The sequence below is a fragment of the Martes martes genome (genome assembly GCF_963455335.1).
Source record: "Martes martes genome assembly, chromosome: X".
NCBI lineage: Eukaryota > Metazoa > Chordata > Mammalia > Carnivora > Mustelidae > Martes > Martes martes.
Genome location: NC_137897.1, coordinates 55428585 through 55454570, shown reverse-complemented (window position 1 = coordinate 55454570; position 25986 = coordinate 55428585). Strand labels below are relative to the sequence as shown.

Here is a 25986-nt window from a genome sequence, read left to right as displayed (position 1 = left end):
AAATAATCAAAATAGTAATTAACCTTTTAAAGTTATATAGTAACTTGCTACTGTTTCTTCATTAAGGATGGTATTGGCTTTTAGGTGTAGGCATATTTTTTTTATGTTTTGTCCATCTGTTCCTATTTCAGAATTTTAAAGAATCAATATTGAATTACATGCCTTTTCAGCTTCTGTAGAGATAACCATATGGTTTTTCTCTTTTGAAATATTAACATATTGAAGTAAAGTAATAGATTTCCAAAATTAAGTCATCATTGCATTTCTGAATAAACCCTACTTGATCATGGTGTGTGTTATTATAATTATTGGTGAATTTGGTTTCCTAAAATTTAGAAGTTATTGGTTTATTTTTTTTTCCTTTTGTTTATATGTGATATCTTTGGTGGATTTTGGTATTGAACTGTAGGACTTAGAAGGAAGAACATAAACATAAAATTGAATTCACCTTTCTCAATCTATGATAGCCATTTAAAGGAATAAAGACAAAAAGAAAGGATGGAAAATACCTAAATAACATTTATAGAAGATTTAAAAGAAATACGTCCTATAGCCTGAAAATAGAAAATCCATCTTCTATTTATGTGCCCTTTGAACATTTACAAAATTGTTCACAAAGAAAACCTGAATAAATTCCAAGACAAGGAAATAATGCAATGCTATTTATCACAATACAATAAAGCAAGGAATTGATGGAATCAAGACAAAACTCTTGACCTCTTGGACATTTTAAAACACAGAAACTACAAAATACCTAGAAAATAATGATCTTGAAAATACTTTATAACAGAATCTAAAGTGCTAAAGCAGTTCTCAGAGCAAAATTCATAGCTTCAGTGACTTATTTAAAAAGTATGTCAAGGGCGCCTGGGTGGCTCAGTGGGTTAAAGCCTCTGCCTTTGGCTCAGGTCATGATCCCAGGGTCCTGGTATCGAGCCCCACATCGGGCTCTCTGCTTGGCAGGGAGCCTGCTTTCTCCTCTCTCTCTGCCTGCCTCTGCCTGCTTGTGATCTCTATCAAATAAATAAATTAAATCTTTTAAAAAAAATAAAAAGTATGTCAAAATGCTGTCCACTAAAAAATCAATTTCTTCATTCTAGGAACATAGCTGGACTATATATATATATCTACATATCTATCTATCTATATATATGTATATGTATATATTTCTATATCTGTATCTCTATGTCATTATAGAATTGAAAATTAAAACACTGTGATACTACTACATATGTATTAGAATCACAAAAGTCTAAAACACTGATACCACCAAATGCTGGCAAGTATGTGGAGCAATAGAAAACTCTTAATCATTGCTGGCAGGAACGCAAAATGGTATAGACACTTGGAAGACAATTTAGTACTTTCTTATAAAACTCTCACTATACATTCCAGCAACTGTACTTTTTGGTATTTACTCAAATAAGTTGGAAACTTATGTCCATGCAAAGACCTGCACGTGGGTGTTTATAGAAGCTTTATTCATTGCTTAAACTTGGAGTCAGTCAAGATATCCTTCAGTAGGTGAATGGATAAATAATCTGTGGTATGTCTAAACAATGAAATCTTAATCAGAGATAAGAAATGAGATACTGGGGCGCCTGGGTGGCTCAGTGGGTTAAGCCTCTGCCTTCGGCTCAGGTCATGATCTCAGGGTCCTGGGATTGAGCCCCACATCGAGCTCTCTGCACAGCAGGGAGCCTGCTTCCCCCTCTCTCTGCCTGCCTCTCTGCCTACTTGTGATCTCTGTTTGTTGAATAAATAAAGATAAATCTTTAAAAAAAGTTTTAAAAAAGAGGAAATGAGATACTAAGCCATGAAAAGTCATGGGAGACTCTTTTTTTTCAGATTTATTTATTTATTTATTTGAGACAGAGAAGGAGAGTGTGGAGGGAGGGGCAGAGGGAGAGAGAGAATCCTGAAGCAGACTCCCCACTGAGCATGGAGCCCAATGTGAGGCTGGATCTAGGGCCCCAAAATCATGACTTGAGCTGAAATAAAGAGTCAGCCTCTTAACTCGCTGAGCCACCAAGGCGCGCCTGGAGAAATTTTAACTGCATATTATTTTAAATATATTTTATATATAATATAAAATTTTATATATATTTATATAAATATATATATATTTATAGATAATATGTAATTTTATATATATTATATAATTTCCTTCATCAATCTGAAAAGGCTACATACCACATGATTCTGACTATATGATATTCCAGAAAAGTCAAAATTGTGGAGAAAATAAAAGGATCACTGGTTGGCAGAGGTTAGTTCGGGAAGAAAGGATGAATAGACAGAACATAGAGAATTTTTAGGGCAGTGAAACTGTTCTGTGATACTACAGCAGTAGATACCTGTTATTATACATTTGTCAAAACCCATAAAACATACATCATCAGGAGCGAACCCTAATGTAACTATGGACTTTGGGTGAAAATGATGTGCAGTTTCATTGATTAGAACAAATATAGCACTATGGCACAGAATGTTCAGTAGTAGGGGATGTTCTTTGAGGGGGAGTGGGTTTGGTATATGTGTACCAAAAGAGAAAAGAGAACCCTTGTGCACATTGGTGGGAATGTATAATTGATACAGCCACTATGGAAAACAGTTATGGAGGTTCCTCAAAAAATTAAAAACAGAATGATCTAGAAATTTTACTTCTGGGTATATATCCAAAGGAAATGAAATCACTAACTCAACGAGATATCTGCACCCCCATACTCATTACAACATTATTCACAATTGGCAAGACAAGAAAGTAATCTAAGTGCCCACGAAAAGAGGAGTGGATGAAGAAAATGTGATATGTGTGTGTCAGTATGTACATACAGTGAAACATTCAGCCTTAGAAAAGAAGGAAATCCTATGATTCTGATGAAAATTGGAGGGGGAGACGAGCCATGAGAGACTATGGACTCTGAAAAACAACCTGAGGGTTTTGAAGGGGCGGGGGGTGGGAGGTTGGGTGAGCCTGGTGGTGGGTATTATGGAGGGCACGTATTGCATGGAGCACTGGGTGTGGTGCATAAACAATGAATTCTGGTACACTGAAAAGAAATTTAAAAAATAAAAAAAATAAAAAATAATATGTAAAAAAAAAAAGAGAGAGAGAAGGAAATCCTGCCACTTACAATGACATGAATGAACCTAGAGGGCATTATGCTAAATGAAATAAGTCAGAGAACTGTTTTTGAACAATTGTTTTTATTTCATTATTTCAGTTTTCTTCCTTGGGGTCTTTGTATACTTTGGATTTCCTTTGCCTGTCTTCTAACTGTATCATTTTCTCTCTTTTAAAGTTTTAATTTCCATTTTTATTTTTTAAACCCATGTCAAACATTTTATTTAAGTCATTAATTAATAAAGGAACCACTGAGATGTTAACAGGTGGTTCAAAGGAGAATTAAAAGACACACACACAAACAGGGTTTTAGAGAGGAGGGGTGTCGGGGGATGGGTGAGCCTGGTGATGGGTATTGAGGGCTCAGATTGCATGGAGCACTGGGTGTTATATGTAAACAATGAACCTTGGACCACTACATCAAAAACTAATGATGTACTATATGCTGAATAACATAACACAATAAGGGGCGCCTGGGTGGCTCAGTGGGTTAAAGCCTCTGCCTTCGGCTCAGGTCATGATCCCAGGGTCCTAGGATCCAGCCCCTGCACCAGGCTCCCTGCTTCCCCCCCTCTCTCTGCCTGCCTCTCTGCCTCTCTGTCTGTCAAATAAATAAAATCTTAAAAAAAAACACAATAAAAAAATTTTTTTAAAAGACAAAGACAATTAGGAAGTGAATTTCCAAGTATATGCAGAATTGAATTGTATTTGTGTTCTGTTATCTTTTGCCATTCCAAATCTAGGATACCAGAGCCACGAAACCCTCTCTACCACATTTCACCTGTAGCACCTCTTTTCTCAAGGTCCCTGAAATTTACTGAGGGTTCTTGACCTCTTGGAAAGTGAACTCCCTACCACATTTATACTGGGACCATATAAAAAAGGTACCAGGATAATTCCCTGAGGGGATTTTGTAGGCATATGCTCCATAAGGGTGAGGTAAGATCAACGTTACACCTTAAGATTATCTTACCATAACTGATTAATGGCTGTCATTGGCCATGCCTTGGTTGCACAGTCAATTTGTCCATTTATATCTTGGTTTTAAAAAAAGGACAACAGAATTGATTTTTAGGTTTTGATGCTGTAGTATATAAGATTAAATGGAGTAGCAGATCATGAGTACATCTATTATTTTTTTAATTTAAGTTTTTATTTTAATTCCAGGTAGTTTCAGATGTACAATATAGTAATTCAGCAGTTCCATACATCACTCTGTTTTCATCATGACATGTGCACTCTTTAATCACCATCACCTATTTAACCCTTCACCCCACTACCCTCCCCTCTCGTAACCATCAGATTGTTCTCTATAATTGAGTCTGTTTCTTGCTATATCTCTCTTATTTTTCCCTTTTCTTGTGTGTTTTGTTTCTTAAATTCCACATATGAGTGAAATCATATGGTACTTATCTTTCTAATTGTGTTACATAAAGATCTGGAGTATTTAAACGTAAACCTAGTCTCCTGTCAAGTCTCTGTAACCATGATTAAAAAAACGTAAAAACATACAAACTATTATTTAAAAGGTAAAAAAAAGGACAAATTCTTATACAACCAATGCACATTAACTATATTGCTGTGGAAAGTAGGGAGACTTAATAAAAGTTTCTGAATTCAGAAGGAGGGGTAAGATTAGGTGAATGAGAACCATATTATTTTTTTTTTTTTTTTTTGCTAAAACCTTATGGTTTTTTTTTTTTTTAGTATTTTATTTATTGATTTGAGAAGAACCATATTATTTTAATATATTTTAATTTTAGTTTACAGAAGCAGTGTCTACTAAATTGTTTTGAGTTACAAATAATTTACAAAGAAGATTTTCTCATATTCAGAAAATAGAACATTAAAACAACATCAACAATATTCCAAATACATAACCACAATAAAATTTCCTTTATCAATTTATTCAGTCCTGTGTAGTTGATGTTCTGCTGGATCTTGGGTCAGTAGTCTGCTTTTATAAAACTAAGCTTTTAGGTTAGAAGAAAACCTAGAAATCCTCGTTAAGTGCACTGGTATGGTCTCAGGGTTGTCTAGTGTCAACTCAGAAACCGGTAATCAAGATTCTCTTCTGACAGGTCAACAGTTTGAAGAACCTGATATAGTCCTTTTCTGTGGGGCTCTGAGACTGTCTTTCTTTGTTAAATACACAAAATCTTGCCTGTCACTTAAAGCAGAGTCTTCAGGCAAACATCAGAGTAAAACAAACTGTCTATACATTATAGAGATTTAATAGCTGTGGTTAATTTAGTAAGGTAACTAATAATACCAGAGTGGAAGGAAGGTAAAATTCTTTTTTGGGGTACCGTATATAATTAAGTCGTAACAGTTTTTAACTGTGGTTATATATGCAAAAAACATAAAATTAGCCATTTTAGCCATTTTATGTGTAAAGTTCAGTGGCATTAATTACATTCACAATGTTATGAAACTTTCACTACTACCTATTTCCAAAACTTTTTCATCACCTCTAACAAACTCTGTACCCATTAAGAAATAACTCTGTATCCCCCTTTCTCCCAGCCCCTGGTAACTTCTCATGGTACTGTCTAGATATAAGTGGAATCATATAATATTTTTCCTTTTATAACTGGCTTATTTCACTTAGCATAATGTTTTTAAGGTTCACCCACAGTGTGATAAATCAGTACTTGCATTCTTTTTTATGCCTGAAAATATTCCATTATATGAATATACCACATTTTATCTATTCATCTGTTGATCAACACTTGGGTGGTTTTCACCTTTGGCTACTGTGAATAATGCTGGTGTGAATATCAGTGCACAAGTATCTGCTTCAGTCTCTGTGTTCAATGTTTTGGGTCTATATCTAGAAGTGGAATTGCTGGGTTATAGGATAATACAGTGTTTAACTTTTTGCAGAACTGCCAAACTTCCACAGCAGCCTCACCATTCTCCCTTCCCACAAGCACTGAATGAGTGTTCTAATTTCTTTACTTCTTGCCACCACTTTACTCTTATGTCTTTTGGATTATAGCCATTCTCTTGAATATGAAGTGCTCATTGTTGTTTTCTTTGCATTTCTTTAATGAGTAATGATGTGGAATGACTTTTCATGTGTTTATTGGCCATTTATATATCTTTTTTGGAAAACAAACACTTGTCTGCCACATCCTTTGCCCACTTATTTGGGTTGTCTTTTCATTGTTGCCTTGTATTAAACCTAAAAAAGAAAAACCTGAAGAAAAAAAAAAGAAAAGAAAAACCTGAAGTTCTTTCCTCCTCCTGTATCTTCTTTTTCCCTGTGTGTCGTCTTTACCTTCACAGTGAACACTTCACTTCTGATACTGGTTACCAAATGTATGGAGGTTTTCCCTCCACAACAAGTAGTTCTCTGTAACATCAGCTGGGTGTTCTACAGTTCAACTCAGTTCTGACACTATCTACCCAGAGATAGCCTTAGGTCCCACCGTTTATGGGCATAGTCCCACAAGACTGACCCCCACCCCCAACCATTTCAGACACCAGTCATAGGCTCAGGTTGGCTTGTGACCAACCAGCTATACATTGGAATTCCCAATAACACTCATCTTGGGTTTGATTAACACAAGTGATTTTTGCCTATTGATCTTGTACCCTGCCATTTGCCCTTTTTCTTTCTTGTGGATTCATTGGGATCTTCTGTACATATATAGGATCATGTCGTCTGTGAACGGTGATAATTTTGCTTCTTCCTTTCTAATGTGGATGCTTTTTATTTCTTTTATTTTTTGTTTTTCTTTTCCTAATTTCTCTCACTAGAACATCCACTATGGTGTTGAATAGCAGCAGTGAAAGCAGGCGTTCTTTTGTTGTTTCTAATCCTAAGGAGAAGGACTCAGTCTTTCCCAATTGACAGTCATACCTGTAAGTTTTTGTAAATGTTCTCTATTAGGCAGAGTATTTTCCCATCTATTCCTAGTTTGATGAATAGGTTTTTTTCTTTATCATGAAAAGATTCTGAATTTTTTATTTCATTGATTCAATTTTTTTCTATTATTTGTTTCATATTTATCTGTTCTTTATTATTTCCTTCTTTCTGGTAGGTTTGGTTTTAGCTTGCTCTTCTTCTATTTACTCATGAGACTTAAAGTTAGTTTGTTCCTTTAAATCTTATTTTTTTTGTAAATTTTTTTTAAGATTTTATTTATTTGACAGAGACATAGAGCACAAGTAGGCAGAGCGGCAGGCAGAGGGAGAGGGAAAAGCAGACTCTCCACCGAGCAGGGAGCCCGATGCATGGCTTGATCCCAGAACCCTGGGACCATGACCTGAGCTGAAAGCAGATACTTAACTGACTGAGCCACCCAGGCGCCCCTAAATCTTATTTTAAATGTAGAGCTTTACAGCTATAGATTTCCCTCTGAATACTGCCTTCCCTGCATCCCCTAAGTTTTGGTATATTGTGTCTTTGTTATCATTCATTTCTATGTATTTTCTAATTTCTCTTGTAATTTTTTTCTTTGGCCTATTGACTACTTAAGAGTATGTTTTTTAATATGCACCTATTTAGGAATTTTCCACTTTTACAGATCTCTAGCTTTGTTCTGTTATGGTCAGAGAATATACTTCATATGATTTCAGTCTTATGAAATTTACTGAGACTTGTTTTGTAGCTGTGTGTTCTATACTGCAGAATGTTCCATGAGCACTTGAGGAGAATGTGATTTGTGCTATTGTTGGATGGAGTATTTTCTATATGCCTGTTAGGCCTACTTGATTTATAGTGTTGTTCACATCTTTCCTTGTTGATTCTCTGTCTTGATATTCTGTCCATTTCTGGAAAAAAAATTATGAGTTATGATTAGGGTTTCTCTTGAAGTTTTACTCTCAAGATAGTCAATAAACTTCAGGAACTGCTAATAAGGTATACAATTTCTGAAAATCTTACGTTAACAGTTTTTTACTTTTAAAAATATAAGGGAAGCTAAGCATCTCTTCTGATTTTGCAACTCTTCTCATGCAACTCTTAAACAATAGTAACCCATCAAATGAACCTAATTTCCACATTTCTCTCTTTATGAGGAGAAAGAATTAATTTTTGCATTTCCCCAGCATCCCTTTTAGAAATCTCAAAGATAGTTTTAGTTTTAAAAGATATCCTGAAAACTTTATAAAAACTTTATATCTTTTATAACAGGATGTGACTTTTTGGAAGACAAAATCAAGAGTTGTTAGAGATTATTTGGGTACTTGATTAAGATAGGATCATGGATGCCTCAGAAACAACACTTGATTACCTATCTAAGCAAAATGACATCAAAATATTTTAAAAAGAAGCATAGGAGGTAACACAGTTTTGAAGAACTTTAGCTCTTTGATAAATGAGGAAACTGTACTTTGCCATTAAATGATCAAGAATAAAGACATAATAAACACAATATAAAGATCAGAAAGTTATTCTAGTAAAACACAGAATCAGCTATCTATGCAGATTACATAGAAAATAAAGAATAACCTTTCTTATTGTAAGTGAAGGCATTAATCAGTAAACCAAGCAAGCCCATCAAAATCGAGATAATTTTGCTACATTTAAATACATTACAGAGCTTTATCTCAGACACAGATTTAAACCAGGTCAAATAAAATTTACTTTCCAAATCAGTCCTTCATTTTATGCTCTTTATATTCTGAAACAAACTGACAATCTTTTTAGTGATCTGCCAGGTCAAAACTATTTTCATAATATTAAGACATGTCGCTTTTCAGAAGCTATGTGATATGTGATACTGTAATAGATCAAATACAGAAGCATATATGACAATCTAGCTATTTCTATTAAGTCAGAATAAAGAGATTTTTAGAAATTTTCTACAGTCTTCTCATTGATTTTTTAAATATAATTTTTTTGAAAATTGACATTAGCATTCAATGATTTTGTCTCAAATAAGTTCAGTTAGTGAATATATATAAATTTTCTGTTCTGACTCCTAATATGGCAGTTACTGATAGATAAAACATGCATTTGAAAAATCTTTGTTGGGGGGCGCCAGGGTGCCCTCAACTCAGGTCATGATCTTGTTGGGGTCCAGCCATGTGGTGGGGTCCCTGCTCAGTAGTGAGTCTGCTGCTGCTGCTTCCTCTGTCCCTCCCCCCCACCGACTTGTGCACACATGTGCTCTCTCTCTCAAATAAATAAAATTTTTTTTAAGAACTTCTCAAAATCTCTTTGGAAATTCTTAATTTTTTCAGAGTGCAAAGGGGTCCTGAGAACAGAAGTTTGAGAATCATTGCTTTAGGAATAAATTGCATTTTCCTTTAAAAACAAAAACACATATCCATTTGTTACTATTGCTCATAATATAATGTCAGCCGCTTATTTTGTTACTTTTAACCAAAATAATTTTTATTTCAAAAAGAACATTTGGAAGTGTGCCATTGAGAATCTTCTCTTATAAGCATTATAACAAATTAGCAGAATTCCTGAGCATACATAGCGTAGCTGTCTGTGGCGACACCTGTCCTATTAAAAAGGAAAAATGGGGGCACCTGGGTGGCTCAGTGGGTTAAGCCTCTGCCTTCGGCTCAGGTCATGATCTCAGGGTCCTGGGATCGAGCCCCACATAGGGCTCTCTGCTCAGCAGGGAACCTGCTTCCTCCCCCCTCTCTCTCTACCTGCCTCTCTGCCTACTTGTGATCTCTGCCAAATAAAAAAAAAATCTTAAAAAAAAAATTAAAAAGGAAAAATGAACAAACATATTCAGTAACATGACCCAAAGGTATCACCTCTCTAAGCATATAAAAATAAGAAGCAATAGTATAAGACTTAAATCTATGCTTTGTAATCAATATTTAAGTATTTGATTTTAAATAAAATTTACCTTTTCATCCAGTAATTATTAAATGACTCAATTTAATAGTAGTCCAGCATTTTAAGTTAACTAAATGTCTTGGCAACTATCTTAAACCTAACATACTACAGCACATAGTTACAGCTAAAATTAAGTTTGTCAGAACAATGATTCAATGTTAGTTGAATACACATTATGTTTTTTTTTAAAGATTTTATTTATTTATTTGACAGACAGAGATCACAAGTAGGCAGAGAGGCAGGCAGAGAGAGAGGAGAAAGCAGGCTCCCCGCTGAGCAGAGAACCTGATGCGGGGCTCGATCCCAGGACCCTGGGATCATGACCTGAGCTGAAGGCAGAGGCTTTAACCCACTGAGCCACCCAGGCGCCCCCACTTTGTTTTTTATAATGTTAAGTGTTATATATAAGAACTATATAATATTAATCAATAAACCTGCATATATTTAGGTAAAAGAGACCCAAGTAAAATTAAATGTATGCTTGTTCTATACTATATACAAATAAACCACAAAAAAGACCTAGCTCTTTTAGACCAAAATTATTAGTCTCACTTGCCAAAGTTTTACCTTAACTTTGGAATCTTAAAATGTTTCTGAGTTGACAGAATTTTTTTATGAGAACACTCTGGTTTAGCACATTTAAAATATTAGTTTAATGTTCTTTTTGTGAGAATTTTAAGAATATTTTATGTAAGTGCTTAGTTATGTCTATAAAGCTGAACAGTGCTCCTTTAACAAGAAGACTTTGTCATCTAATTTGTGGAGACCAGCCAGAGATGGGAAAACATTTCACACTCACATGAAGTGAGGTCAAGGCCTTTCTTGATTATTGACACATAGACACAGACATAAGGAGCTTATGGATTCAGAGCTACAACTTCATCTACAGATCAAGAGTAAACACAGAAACTCACCAGTCTAGATAGATATTAGAGTGCCATTTTCCCTCCCAGCAGGCGTGAAATAATTGTTTAATCTGAGCTTGAAATGGGCACAAGGAATCACAAAAAAGACTAACAAATTAAATTGTCTGTTGTTTCTTACCCAGAAACATTATCCATTAAATCCATTTACTCAGCAAATGGTCAAATCATATTCCCATTCATTGCTGGTACCAGGGTGGGGAATGACATTGGCTATGCACAAACCAGAAAGAAAACGAAACATAAACTCAATAGGAAAAAAAATACTCATCAAAGTTTTGTTGGCACTTGAAATTAAACCTGGGAGCCAAGAGAAGATGAGTTTAAGTAGTCCATGAGTTTTACTTTACCAGCAGTGCAATTTACCTTGTTTTGTATGCATTAGGCATTTTGGTCGATAATTTTTTAAAGATATAATTATGACTATCATACAAATATAAAATGAACATGTGTTAAAGATTTTACTTAACTCATTAATTGGTGAGAGAGCCTGAAGATTTTAGAACCAGTTTAAATTTTCATTTCATTTTGCTTTTCTCTTGTTTTCTATGTTCTTAACTGTTTATTCAGCAAACGTCTCTTCTCTCTTTTGTGGCTTTCAATTTTACCTTTATTTCTCTGATGGTTTTATTTTTTCTTCTCATTTCCTTCTTTATTTCTATAATGGCTCATATTTCATTTTCTTTGTCTACCAGCCATTCTTGAGCTCTTAAATCCCTGCTTTATATTCTTATTTTATAGACATAATTCCTTAATTAATATTTTGGAATTCAGGTTCACATACTTGATCACAATTTTATTCTGCTTTATGACAATAGGTCTCTGGTAAGAATTCTCCTACCATTCTTTTTTCCTATTCCTCTCGTTTCATTTTCAAGTAGTATCTTACACGGTTATTTCTTACATCTTTTTTCAAGCTTATTTTGTTGTAGTAACAACACTTAACATGAGATCTATCCTCTGAACAAAATATTAAGTGTATAGTATAGTATGGTTTACCATAGGGACCAGGCTGTACAACAGATCTCTAGAATGTATTCATCTTGTTTAGCTCTAACTTTTTTTTAAATTTTTTATTTTTTTAATTACTTTTCAGTGTACTAGAATTCATTGTTTATGTACCACACCCAGTGCTCCATGCAATATGTGCCCTCCACAATACCCACCACCAGGATGGCCCAACTTCCCACCCCCCGCCCCTTCAAAACCCTCAGATTTAAAAAAAACAAACCTTCAGATAGTTTTTCAGAGTCCATAGTCTCTCATGGTTCATCTCCCCCTCCAATTTCCCTCAACTCCCTTCTCCTCTCCATCTCCCTATGTCCTCTGTGTTACTTCTTATGCTCCACAAATAAGTGAAACCATATGATAATTGACTCTCTCTGCTCGACATTTCACTCAGCATAATCTCTTCCAGTCCCGTCCATGTTAATACAAAACTTGGGTATTCATCCTTTCTGATGGAGGCATAATACTCCATAGTGTATATGGACCACATCTTCCTTATCCATTCGTCTGTTTAAGGGCATCTTGGTTCTTTCCACAGTTTGGTGACCGTGGCCATTGTTGCTATGAACATTGGGGTACAGATGGCCCTTCTTTTCACTACATCTGTATCTTTGGGGTAAATACCCAGTAGTGCAATTGCAGGGTCATAGGGAAGATCTATTTTTAATTTCTTAAGGAATCTCCACACTGTTCTCCAAAGTGGCTACACCAACTTGCATTCCCACCAACAGTGTAAGAGGGTTCCCCTTTCTCCACATCCTCTCCAACACACATTGTTTCCTGTCTTGTTAATTTTGGCCATTCTAACTGGTGTAACATGGTATCTCAATTTGGTTTTAATTTGAATCTCCCTGATGGCTAGTGATGATGAACATTTTTTCATGTGTCTGATAGCCATTTGTATGTCTTCATTGGAGAAGTGTCTGTTCATGTCTTCTGCCCATTTTTTTACATGATTATCTGTTTTGTGTGTGTTGAGTTCGAGAAGTTCTTTATAGATCCTGGATATCAGCCTTTTGTCTGTACTGTCATTTGCAAATATCTTCTCCCATTCCGTGGGTTGCCTCTTTGTTTTGTTGACTGTGCAAAGGAAACTTCTTGATAAAGTCCCAAAAGTTCATTTTCACTTTTGTTTCCTTTGCCTTTGGAGACATATCTTGAAGTTGCTGTGGCTGATATCGAAGAGGTTACTGCCTATGTTCTCCTCTATGATGTTGATGGATTCCTGTCTCATGTTGAGGTCTTTTATCCATTTCGAGTTTATCTTTGTGTATGGTGTAAGAGAATGGTCAAGTTTCATTCTTCTACATATAGCTGTCCAATTTTCCCAGCACCGTTTATTGAAGAGACTGTCTTTTTTCCACTGGATATTTTTTCCTGCTTTGCCGAGATTATTTGACCATAGAGTTGAGAGTACATATCTGGGCTCTCTAGTCTGTTCCGCTGGTCTATGTGTCTGTTTTTATGCCAGTACATGCTGTCTTGGTGATCACAGCTTTGTAGTAAAGCTTGAAATCAAGCAACATGATGCCGCCAGTTTTGTTTTTCTTTTTCAACATTTCCTTAGCAATTCGGGGTCTCTTCTGATTCCATACAAATTTTAGGATTATTTGCTCCAGCTCTTTGAAAAATACTGGTGGAATTTTGATCGGAATGGCATTAAAAGTGTAGATTGCTCTAGGCAGTATAGACATTTTAACAATGTTTATTCTTCCGATCCAAGAGCATGGAATGAATGGTCATCCATCTTTTTGTGTCTTTTTCGATTTCTTTCATGAGTGTTCTGTAGTTCCTCAAGTACAGATCCTTTACCTCTTTGGTTAGGTTTATTCCCAGGTATCTTATGGTTCTTGCTGCTATAGTAAGTGGATTCGCTTCTCTAATTTCCCTTTCTGTGTTTTCATTGTTAGTGTATAAGAAAGCAATTGATTTCTGTACGTTGACTTTGTATCCTGCCACATTACTGAATTGCTGTGTGAGTTCTTTTAGTTTGTGGGTGGAGTCTTTTGGGTTTTCCATATAAAGTATCATGTCATCTGCGAAGGGAGAGAGTTTGACTTCTTCATTGCCAATTTGGATACCTTTTATTTCTCTTTGTTGTCTGATTGCTGTTGCTAGGACTTCTAATACTATGTTGAACAAGAGTGGTGAGAGTGGGCATCCTTGTCGTGTTCCTGATCTCAACGGGAAGGCTGTGAGCTTTTTCCCATTGAGTATGATATTTGCTGTGGGTTTTTCATAGATAGATTTTCTGAAGTTCAGGAATGTTCCCTCTGTCCCTATACTTTGAAGCATTTTCATCAGGAACGGATGCTGGATTTTGTCAGATGCTTTTTCTGCATCAATTGAGAGGACCATGTGGTTCTTCTCTGTTCTCTTATTGATTTGTTCTATCACATTGATTGATTTAAGAATGTTGAACCATCCTTGCAATCCAGGGATGAATCCCACCTGGTCACGGTGGATAATCTTTTTAATGTGCTGTTGGATCCTATTTGCTAGGATCTTGTTGAGAATCTTAGCATCCATATTCATCAGTGATATTGTTCTGAAATTATCCTTTTTGGTGGGGTCTTTGTCTGGTTTGGGGATCAGGGTAATGCTGGCTTCATAAAAAGAGTCTGGAAGTTTTCCTTCTGCTCCAATTTTTTGAAATAGCTTCAGGAGAATAGGTGTTATTTCTTCTTTGAAAGTTTGGTAGAATTCCCCAGGGAATCCATCAGGTCCTGGGCTCTTGTTTTTTGGGAGGTTTTTGATCACTGCTTCAATCTCGTTACTAGATATTGGTCTATTCAGGTTGTCGATTTCTTCCTGGTTCAATTTTGGGAGTTTATAGTTTTCCAGGAATGCATCCATTTCATCTAGGTTGCTTACCTTATTGGCATATAACTGTTGATAATAATTTCTGACGATTGTTTCTATTTCCTTGGTGTTAGTTGTGATCTCTCCCTTTTCATTCATAATTTTATTAATTTGGGCCTTTTCTCTTTTCTTTTGGATTAGTTCGGCCAGTGGTTTATCAATCTTATTGATTCTTTCAAAAAACCAGCTTCTAGTTTCATTGATACGTTCTTCTGTATCTTTAGTTTCTACCTCATTGATCTCTGCTCTAATCTTGATTATTTCCCTTCTTGTGTGTGGAGTTGGCTTAATTTGTTGTTGATTCTCCAGTTCTTTAAGGTGTAGAGACAGCTGGTGTATTCTGGATTTTTCAATTTTTTTTGAGGGAGGCTTGGATGGCTATGTATTTCCCCCTTAGGACTTCCTTTGCTGTATCCCATAGGCTTTGGACCGAAGTGTCTTCATTCTCATTGGTTTCCATGAATTGTTTAAGTTCTTCTTTGATTTCTTGGTTTATCCAAGCATTCTTAAGCAAGGTGGTCTTTAGCTTCCAGGTGTTTGAGTTCCTTCCGAACTTTTCCTTGTGGTTGAGCTCCAGTTTCAAAGCATTGTGATCTGAGAATACACAGGGAATAATCTCAATCTTTTGGTAGCAGTTGAGCCCTGATTTGTGACCCAGTATGTGGTCTATTCTGGAGAAGGTTCCATGTGCACTCGAGAAGAATGTGTATTCTGTTGTTTGAGGGTAGAATATTCTGTATGTATCTATGTGGTCCATCTGGTCCAATGTGTCATTCAATGCTCTTGTTTCTTTATTGATTGTCTGCTTCGATGATCTATTACTGAGAGTGGCATGTTAAGATCTCCTACTATTAATTTATTCATATCAGTATGACTCTTTATCTTGATTAACAGTTTTCTTATGTAATTGGCTGCTCCCATATTGGGGGCATAAATATTTACAATTGTTAGATCTTCTTGGTGGATAGGCCCTTAAAGAATTATGTAGTGTCCTTCTGTATCTGTGACTACAGTCTTTAGTTTAAAATCTAATTTATCTGATATGAGAATCGCTACCTCAGCCTTCTTTTGAGGCCCATTGGCATGAAAGGTGCTTCTCCATCCCTTCACTTTCAGTCTGGGTGTATCCTTAGGTTCGAAATGGGTCTCTTGTAGGCAACATATGGATGGGTCCTGTCATTTTATCCAGTGTGCAACCCTGTGTCGTTTTATGGGCGCATTTAGGCCATTCACATTGAGAGTGATTATTGAGAGATATGTTTTTATTGACATCGTGTTACCTGTGAAGTCTTTGTTTCTATAGATTGTCTCCATATATTTCTGTTCAATGATATTGTTAGGATTTTTCCTTCTTTATAGAACCCCCCGTAATATTTCCTGCAGTGTTGGCTTGGTGGTCACATACTCTTTTAAACCTTGTCCGTCTTGGAAGCTCTTTATCTCTCCATCCATTTTGAATGTCAGTCTTGCTGGATAAAGTATTCTTGGCTGCATGTTCTTCTCATTTAGTGCCCTGAATACGTCTTGCCAGCCCTTTCTGGCTTGCCAGGTTTCTGTGGACAGGTCTGATGTTATTCTGATGGGCTTTCCTCTGTATGTAAGGAATTTCTTTGCCCTAGCTGCTTTCAAGAGCTCCTGTCTACAATTATGATTCATCATTTTCACTATCAGGTGTCTTGAGGTCTTTCTAGATTCTATGATCTTGAGGGCAGACCTTTCTGCCTCTAGTACACAAACACTGGTTCCATTTATGGGATTGGGAAAATTTTCATGGAGAATTTGTTCAACTATATCTTCTAGTCTTCTTTCTTTCTCCTCCCTCTCAGGGATTCCAATAATTCTGACGTTGGAATGTTTCATGGCGTCGTTTTTTTCCCTAATTCTGTTTTTGTGGCTTCTAAGCTGTTTGTTCCAGGCTTCCTCCTAATCCTTTTTCTCTGTTTGTCCTCCAGATCACTAATTCTATCTTCTGCCTCAGTTACCCTAGCTTTTAGAGAATTTAGATTAGATTGGAACTCATTGAGAACATTGTGAACATCATCCCTGGTGGCTTTCACTTCTGCCCTAATCAATTCCATTTTGTCATCCATGACTTTCTCCAACCTAGCTATTGCCTGGATAATTGTTAGCCTGAATTCCTTTTCTGACATACTGTCTATGTCCATATCAAATAGCCCTGATGCAGAAGGCCCAGTCTCTGAATTTTTCTTCTGTAGGGCATTCCTCCTCCTAGTCATTATGGTGAGAGGTGGCTGAATGGATGCGTAGCTGAAAGTATTGACCATGGTGCAGTCAAGGTGCACCCTGGAACGCTTCTGAGCAATCGAGAGTCCCCACCCAAAAGAAAGAAAAAAAAAAAGAGCCAGGGGGAAGAAAAGATAAAAGAGAAGGCCCAGCCCAAATGGGCCCCAAGGTAAGATTTATGAAGTATACAAACAAAAACAGACAAAAGGACCGACAAAAGTAGATGACAAGAGAAAGAAAAATAAATAAATAAAAACAAAAAAGAACCTCGTCAAAAAGAACCCCAAGTATAAGATTTATATACTACCAGGATAAAAACAAATACACAGAAACACTGGCAGAACAAAAGATGGGAGAGTGGTTATAAATTCTCAGTGTGGGCGAGGAAGGTTATTTTGATTCTTCCTGGATGTATCTTGATATCTTTGTTAATGGACTCAACTTCCCTAAGATAAAGGGGGATTAAAAACTGGTTTACCTTAAAAAAAAAAAAACTGGTTTACCTATAGGGGTAGCATTGATTGGGGAAAGGGGATTACCTTGAAGCTTATTTCCATATGAATATTTAAAAAAAATAATAAACTGAACTAAAATTAAATAGATTTAAAAAATTAAAAAATAGAAAAACAAAAGAAAAACACAGGTATATGTATCAAAAAGTTCAGGTTAAAAGGTTATTATGAAATTTGATGTACTGGACATCTCACTGTGATAGTAAATAGGTTAAAAAGTTACATATGAAAATAACCAGAATAGTGGGAATGAATGAAAAATAAAAGTTGTATCTATGAAGTAGTGGTGGTTGTCCTCTTGTCTTTTTTTTTTTTTTTTTTTTGGTTGGCTTCCTGGGGGAGGGGTCTGCTACGTGGGTTTTCAGGGAATCTTGCTGGAATTAAGTCCTCCTGCCCCGATCAAAGGGTTGGGCTCTGAGGAAACAGGGTTTTCAGGCTTTTGTTCTTTGGAGGTTTTTTTGTTTGTTTGTTCATTTGTTTTTTCTCTCCTTGGCGGCATTTGATGGTTTTTGGAGGTTTAGAGGAAAGCAAACTGCCCCCAGACCTCCCTCTCAGAGAGAAGCCTCAGTCTGTTCCCCTCTGGGTGCTCCAGAGCACATAAATTCCCCCTTGGCCACTGGCAGAGCAGTTCCAAGTCACAGTCTCTGGGGCACAGGAACTCCTGCTTGTACCCAAATCCACGAGAAATACTAGCCCCGGCTGTCTGGGCAGCTCCAGACCGCCAGAGACGTCCCAAGCAGCGATAGCACACTGAGATCTTCACGCTGGCCCGGGCTGGGAGTGCTCAGAGTCTCCGGGATCCGAGAGCGCCGGGCTGGTGCCTGCACGCACCTCTCTCAGGGGAGGGTGTGGGGCGCGACTCAGGCTCTTGTCGCACGGCCCCGCCCCTGCAGAGTGCAAAAGGCTGTGGTTCTGCGGGCTGGCGAGGCTCCCTCACCCTCACGGGCACCACCACCCAGATGCTCTCAGGCATGCTGGTGGCTCAGGGACCAAGACCTGTTTTCTTCGCCTCACTCTCTCTGGCTCAGCGCCAGGGGTTGCTGTCCTGGGTCTGGTGACTTAAGCTCCTGTCCCTAACCGCAGAGTCCCACAATTTCCCCCCACGATCCTTTGCTCTTTTTGAGTGCTTTCAACCAGACTCCCAAGTTAATGCTGGTCCCCAAGCGCAGGGCACTCTCATATGGGGGCATTACTTTCCAATGGGTCACTTCTGGTGGCTCCCTCCCCCTTTTGTTTATCTTCCAATATCGGTCGATGTTCCCACTCTGCTTTACCTGCCCACTGGCATCTTTTGCCCCCGTAGAGATCCAGAAGTGTATAATTCTAATCTCAGGCTGATTTCATGCGTGATCAGAGTTCTTTGGTAGGTAATCAGCTCACTTTAGGGTACAGGTTGAAACGGCACCTCCTCCTACTTCCCCACCATCTTGTCTCCCCCTGTTTAGCTGTAACTTTATGCCTATTCACTAACATTTCTTCATTTCTCTTACCCCGAGCTCCTGGCAAACCCCATTCCATGCCTCAGTTCTATGAATTTGACTTTTATTTATCTCATATAAGTGGAATCATACAGTATTTGTCCTTCTCTGACTGGCTTATTTTACGTAATGTAATGTTCTCAGGGTTCATCCATGTTGTAACATACCGAAGAATTTTCTTCCTTTTTAAAGCTCAATAGTAGTCCGTTACATGTACATACCACATTTTCCTTATCCATTCATCCCTCAATGGATGTTTACATTGTTATCACATCTTAGCTATCTCTTCAAGACCCTGACTTGAATTATTTCGGATAAATGCTAGAAGTGGGATTGCTGGATCATATAGTAGTTCTATTTTTAATTGTTTGAGGAACCTCTCTACTGTTTTCTGTAGTGGCTGTACCATTTTGAATTGCAGCCAGCAATGTACAAGGGTTCCAGTTTCTCCACATCCTCACCAACACTTGTTGTCTTTTTAAAAAATATATATAATAGCCATCCTGACAGGTGTAAGTGTTAGCTCATTGTGATTTTTCTTATTTAGATTTTAAGTAATCTCTATACCCAACATGGGGCTTGAACTCTCAACCCCAAGATCAAGAGTCACAGGTTCTACTGATTGAGCCAGCCAGGCACCACTCGTGGTTTTGATTTGCGTTTATGTGATGATTAGTGATGTTGAGCCTCTTTACATACACCTGTTGGCCATTTGTATGTCTTCATTGGGGAAATAACTATTCATGTCTTTAGCTCATATATAATTGGGTTATTAGTTTTTACTATTTAGTTGTGATAACATCTTTAATCAGGGTACTTTTTTACAATGATTTGCAGGAGATTCGTGTGGAAAGGAGACCAGGGCCATGATTCAGCCTTGCAGAAATTAATGCTTATGATGACCTAAGGTTGTTGTGTATGTGATTTTTTGTAACCTCTATGTTTTCCCAGCCAGTGGATATAGGCAGCTGTAGCGCTTCTCATAACACAGAGATTCTTCTCCACTGCCTCACTGATCAGCTGTGTACTCTTCAGCCCTCTATCTTCTGCTTCTCACAACCAAACCAAATCCAGACATGTTCCCTCCACCAGCCTATAAACTGTTTTTGTTACTATAGGTAAAAGAAATGCACCTTGGGGTGTGCCCCTCACTTTGGAGTGTTACTCTTCTGCTGGTCTTCTCTGATACTCAATTTTTATCTTTAAAATGCATGTGTGGGGGCACCTGGGTGGCTCAGTGAGTTAAGGCCTCTGCCTTCAGCTCAGGTCATGATCCCAGGGTCCTGGGATCGAGCCCCAAATCGGGCTCTCTGCTCAGCAGGGAGCCTGCTTCCCCCTCTCTCTCTGCCTGCTTCTCTGCCTACTTGTGATCTCTGTCTATCAAATAAATAAAATCTTAAAAAAAATAAAATGCATGTGTGTATGCATATTTATATGCACATACGCTGGACTGTAAGCTCCATGAGGAAATATACTGTCTGTTTTTGCTTGTCTTTGTACATCCAACACCTAGGTCATTTACAATACTGGTTCATGCATGAATGAACAGAAGAATATATATGTTATACACACACACATACACACATATTTAAGAATGCATGTATCATATAAAGTCTTGGAAGAATACACACCAAACTCAACACTTGCTACATTTATCTCTTAGGATTTAGTGAGTTTGGGAGATTTACTTTTTATTTTACTCTTGTTTGACTTTTTTGATGAATATATAGTACTTTGATAAATAAAACAAAAACACACGACATGATACTCCATACAGAAAACCTGAAAGACTCCACTGAAAAACTCCTAGAACTGATAACAAATTCAGTAAAGTAACAGAATACAAAATCAACATACAAAAATCTGTTGCATTTCTATATACCAATAATGAAACAGCAGAAAGAGAAATTAAGGAATCAATCCCATTTACAATTGCATCAAAAGCAGTAAGATACCTACAACCTAACCAAAGAGGTAAAAGACCTATACTCTGAAAACTACAAAACATTGATGAAAGAAATTGAAGATGCTCCAAAGAAATAGAAAGACATTCCATGCTCATGGATTAGAAGAACAAATATTGTTAAAATGTCTGTATTACCAAAGCAATGTGCACATTTAATGCATCCCCTACCAAAATACCACCACCATTTTTCCCAGAACTAGAACAAAGAATCTTAAAATCTGTAAATTTGTATGGAACTGTAAAAGACCCTGTAATAGGTAATAGCTAAAGGAACCTTGAAAAAGAAATGCAGAGCTGGAAACAGCACAATTCTGGGCTTTTTTTTTTCTTAACCATTCTGGACTTTAAGTTATATTACAAAACTGTAATGATTAGGACAGTATGGTACTGGCACAAAAATAGACACATAGATTAATGGAACAGAATAGAAAACCCAGAAATGAACCCACGACTATATGGCCAGTTAATCTTCAACAAAGGAGGAAAGAATATCCAACGGAAAGAAGACCATCTCTTCAACAAATGCTATTGGGAAAACTGGACAGCAACATGCAAAATAATGAAACTAGACCAATTTCTTACACTGTTCACAAAAGTAAATTCAAAATGGATTAAAGACCTAAATGTGAGACCTGAAACTATAAAAATCCTATAAGGGAACACAGGCAGTAACTTCTTCGACACTGGCCATAGCACCTTCTTTCTATATGTCTCCTGAGGCAAGGGAAACAAAAGCAAAAATAAACTATTGGGACTTCATCAAAATAAAAAGCTTCTTCACAGCAAAGGAAACAGTCCACAAAACTAAAAAGCAACCTACAGAATGGGAGAAGATATTTGCAAATTACATATTTGATAAAGGGTTAGTATCCAAAATCTATAAAGAACTTACCAAGCTCAACACCCAAAAAACAATCTAATTTTAAAATGAGCAGGAGATATGAAAAGACCTTTTTCACTATTTTTTTCTTTTTAGAGAGAAAGAGCACACACACATGAGCAGGGTAGGTGTAGGGGCAGAAGGAGAGGGAGAGAGAGAATCTTAATTCCATGCCCAGCATAGAGTCCAGTGCGGGTTTCCATCTCTTGACCCTGAGATCGTGACCTGAGCCAACGTCAAGAATTGGGCGCTTAATGACTGAGCCACCCAGGTGCTCCTCAAGAGACATTTTTCCAAAGAAGATATACAGATGTCCAACAGGCACATGAAAAAAATACTCAACATCACCCATCATCAGGGAAATATAAATCAAAACCACAATGAGATATCACCTCACACCTGTCAGAATGCCTAAAATCAACAACACAAGAAACATCAAAAATTACTGGGAAGTTGTTTCAGGTCATTTTATTTATTGATGTAAGTTGTTGGTGAGGATGTGGAGAAGGGGGAACCTTCTTACACTGTTGGTAGGAATGCAAACTGGTGCAGCCTCTCTGGAAAATAATATGGAGGTTCTTCAGACAGTCAAAAATAGAACTACCCTGGGATCCAGCAGTTGCAGTACTAGGTATTTACCCAAAGAATACAAAAGTACAAATTCAAAGTGATATATGCACCCCAGTGTTTATAGCAGCCTTCTCTACAATAGTCAAATTATGGAGACAGCCCAAGTGTCCATCAACTGATGAATAGATAAAAAGAAGATGTAGTGTGTTTGTGTGTATGTGTGTAAGGAATTCATAAAAAGGAGTGAAATCTTGCCATTTGCAGCGATATGGATGGAGCTAGAGAGTATTATGCTAAGTGAAATAATTTAGAGAAAGACAAATACCATATGATTCCACTCGTGTGGAATTTAAAAAACAAATGAGCGTAGGGAAAAAAAGGAAGAGGCAAACCAAGACACAGACTCTCAACTATAGAAAATAAACTAATGGTTACCAGAGGGGAGGTGGATGGGGGGATGAGTTAAATAGGTGTTAGGGATTAAGGAGTGCACTTGTGATAAGCACTGGGTGTTGTACTGAAATGTTGAATCACTATATTGTATACCTGAAAGTAAAATTACACAGTATGCTGACTAACTGGAATTTAAACAAACACTTAAAAAATAAATGATATAGAATCCCCATATAAAAAAAACCCATATCTTGTTACCTTTAAGACTTTTGTGTCAAGTCTACGTGGTATTGATATTTATGCTCAACCTGTTGATTAAGATTAAACTTTGGTTAACTTTAAGATTAAACTGGAAGTTAGGAGCAGAAATTATTGGGAAATTATTTCAGATCATTCTGTTTATTGATGTAATTCCCAAGTTTTAAATGTAAGTCATTTATTTAAAAAAAGAATGAGATGGGGAAAAATACATGTAGAAAAAATGAATCTGTTATTAAAAGTTTATATTTCCTAAGACTGGGTATTTCTAATGAAATAATGCCTAAAAGTATGAGTCCACCTCATGAGTAATGTAAATAAATCATTAAGCTACCAACTGTAAACAGACAAATTAAGGGAAAGTGCAAAGCTGGTGAATTATAAGCTTCTGGGGCAAAATTGGAAAATGCCAACCTTTTAAAAATCTATTCCAAATCAAATTAGTTAAGAACTATATAAACAGTGACTGAAATCTTAGTACTATGGGAATTAGCTTTTAAGGAAGGATTAACCCTGACATGCCATTGTATTAGTGACCTAAGGAAAGCAGCTTACCACATTCATTTTATAAACTCTTAATAAAGTCTTAAAGACTTAAATGCCAAGGGCTACTAAGTACTGTGGAAACATAGGGAAATGTGTTGTTGTCTCTGTCCTTAAGAAATTTACAGTGAAGAAAGGAGGTAAGAACCATAATTCATTCCACATATACAAAGTGATATGAAATAACCAAAGTTTTCTATTACTGAAGTAATAGAAATATAAAGTGTGTGGGACCACAGGGCAAGAAATGATCCATTCTTAAAGGTAATATTTGAACTTAACTCTTGAAGAATGATTGGGATTTAATGGTTAGAAAAGTAAGTAGAAGGCATTAAAAGCTGTAGGAACTTAATAAACAGAGGCCAGGTGTATAAGAGAACATTGTTAGTTTTGGAGTTGTTTCTTATTCAGGGTTTATATAGTGAGAGGTGAAGCTGAGAGTAGTGTGATTTATAATGTGTCCTTTCTAAACAATAAATCAGGCCAGCAGTATTTCCTTAGTTCAAGCTATTTCATCTCTCATCTGGACCACTGTAATAGCTTCCCAACTGTCCTCGCTGCTCCCACTTTTGCCCCTGTGTAAATCCAGTGGCCACACAGCAGTCAGAGTATTATAAGTCAGATCATGTCAGTCCTCGTGTACTTCCTATTTACTTGGACTTAAAATTCAAAGTCGTTACCATGATCTATAAGACCATAGATAATCTGGCCCTTGGTTACCACTCTGCCTCTAAACTCACTATACTCTAGTCCTACTACATCAATAATTCTTAGTACTTTCCTACCTCCTTAGTGTTTGCCATTCCTTTTTCGCAGAATACTCTTTTCCTGGATATTCAAATGGCTTGCTCCCCAACATCTACTCAAGTGTCACTCCCCAACTTAGATCTTTCCTGACCACACTCCTTCTAAAATAGCAACTTCCATCACTACCTCCATAACCTATATATTTTTTACAACACTCATCTCTAGTTGATATTATATATTATTATATTCCTACTGATATATCAATATTACATATTATTATATATATTATTTTTCTCCCCAACTAGAATCTAAGTTCTGTGCAAGCAGAAAAGTTATCTGTCATGTTCATTCTTTATCTGTACCTCCTAAAACTATCTGGTACATACTAGAGCTTAATAAATATTTACTGAATGAAACACTGCTATGGCACCAGAAATTCTTTCATTAAAGAGTCATTCATTTGCGTATTAGAGTATTTTGGTCTTTGAGAGTCCTTTATGCAAAAATCATTCAGAAAGCTCACAGTTTAAGTATTATCAGTTTGTACTTTGGGAGAGGGACATTTAGAAAAAATACTTTAATAAAGATTCAACTTGGGATATAGTATAGGGCAGAGAAGGGCAGGTTAGGTGTCTGGGAAAAGAAAAAGGAGATGTAAGGATAAGTAGGGATTATACCAAAGATGACTGCTTATGATTATAAGACACTCCAAACACAAGGAAGGTCACAGATTCTTAATCAGTCTTTCTGTCTCCTTTTTAGGGTTTCCACTGATGAACTTAACTCTTAGATGTTGCTAAGAATATCCTTGCAATTACACTTTACATAAAATGTCATCAAATGTTAAGGCTAGAAGTAATCTTAGTGATTAGATTTCTTAAAGCTATCTATTTTGTAATATGGGTAAATTTTTTATTTCAAAATCACAAAGATGGAGAAAAGCTTTTAAGTCATTTTTTGAGTCATTGCAAATTTCACTTACCTCCAGTGCTATAATTTTGACCTTGGTATAAAGTATTCTCAAATGTCATCATTGAATGTCTCTAATGGTTATGTCAGAGTAAACCTCACAGGAGCTTTAGAACAAGCCCAGTATGAATCCTCTACCAACATGAAGGCAGTTCCACTAACAGAATAAGATTATCTATATTTTATATATATTTATATATTATGATCTTCTCAGCCCAGAACTGGAAGGGTCATTCTAATTTATCCAAATGCAGTAGATAAAAGCTATAAGTTACCAAAACTCATGTTGGAATTACCTGTTCACTTGCACACACCAAAACTAGGTTTAAATGCTTACTCCTTCATAGACATTCTTTGCTTGGTCCCTCCAGTGGCTTAATTAACAGTCAGTCATGGGTTGCTTTTGGCTGAGAAGTTAGTTCTCAATGGGTAAAAAATTCTCAGAGGTGATAGTTTTGAGATTAGCCAAAAGTAAAAGCAATTGGAGCTGATCCTCAGGCACATTAAACAAAATGACAGCACTTGAGTGGATTTTCTAGTGTACATTTTGGATCAGGTGCTAGGCCATAGAAACAAAAGAACCTGAATTTAAGATTATTTCTCCAAAAGAAATTAAACAGTTATCTGGAGATACCCAAGTATCTCTGATAGAAGTTGGTCCTAAAAATCTTCAATTTTGTCAGCCTTCCTTT

The 25986-nt window shown here is 36.7% G+C and overlaps 1 protein-coding gene across 1 annotated transcript in view; it reads left to right on the top strand.

The window, feature by feature from the left end:
* TEX11 (testis expressed 11) overlaps positions 1 to 25986 on the top strand; it is a gene marked incomplete at its 5' end in the record, with an annotated part of 270791 nt that overhangs the window by 200551 nt on the left and 44254 nt on the right. The window lies entirely within an intron of this gene.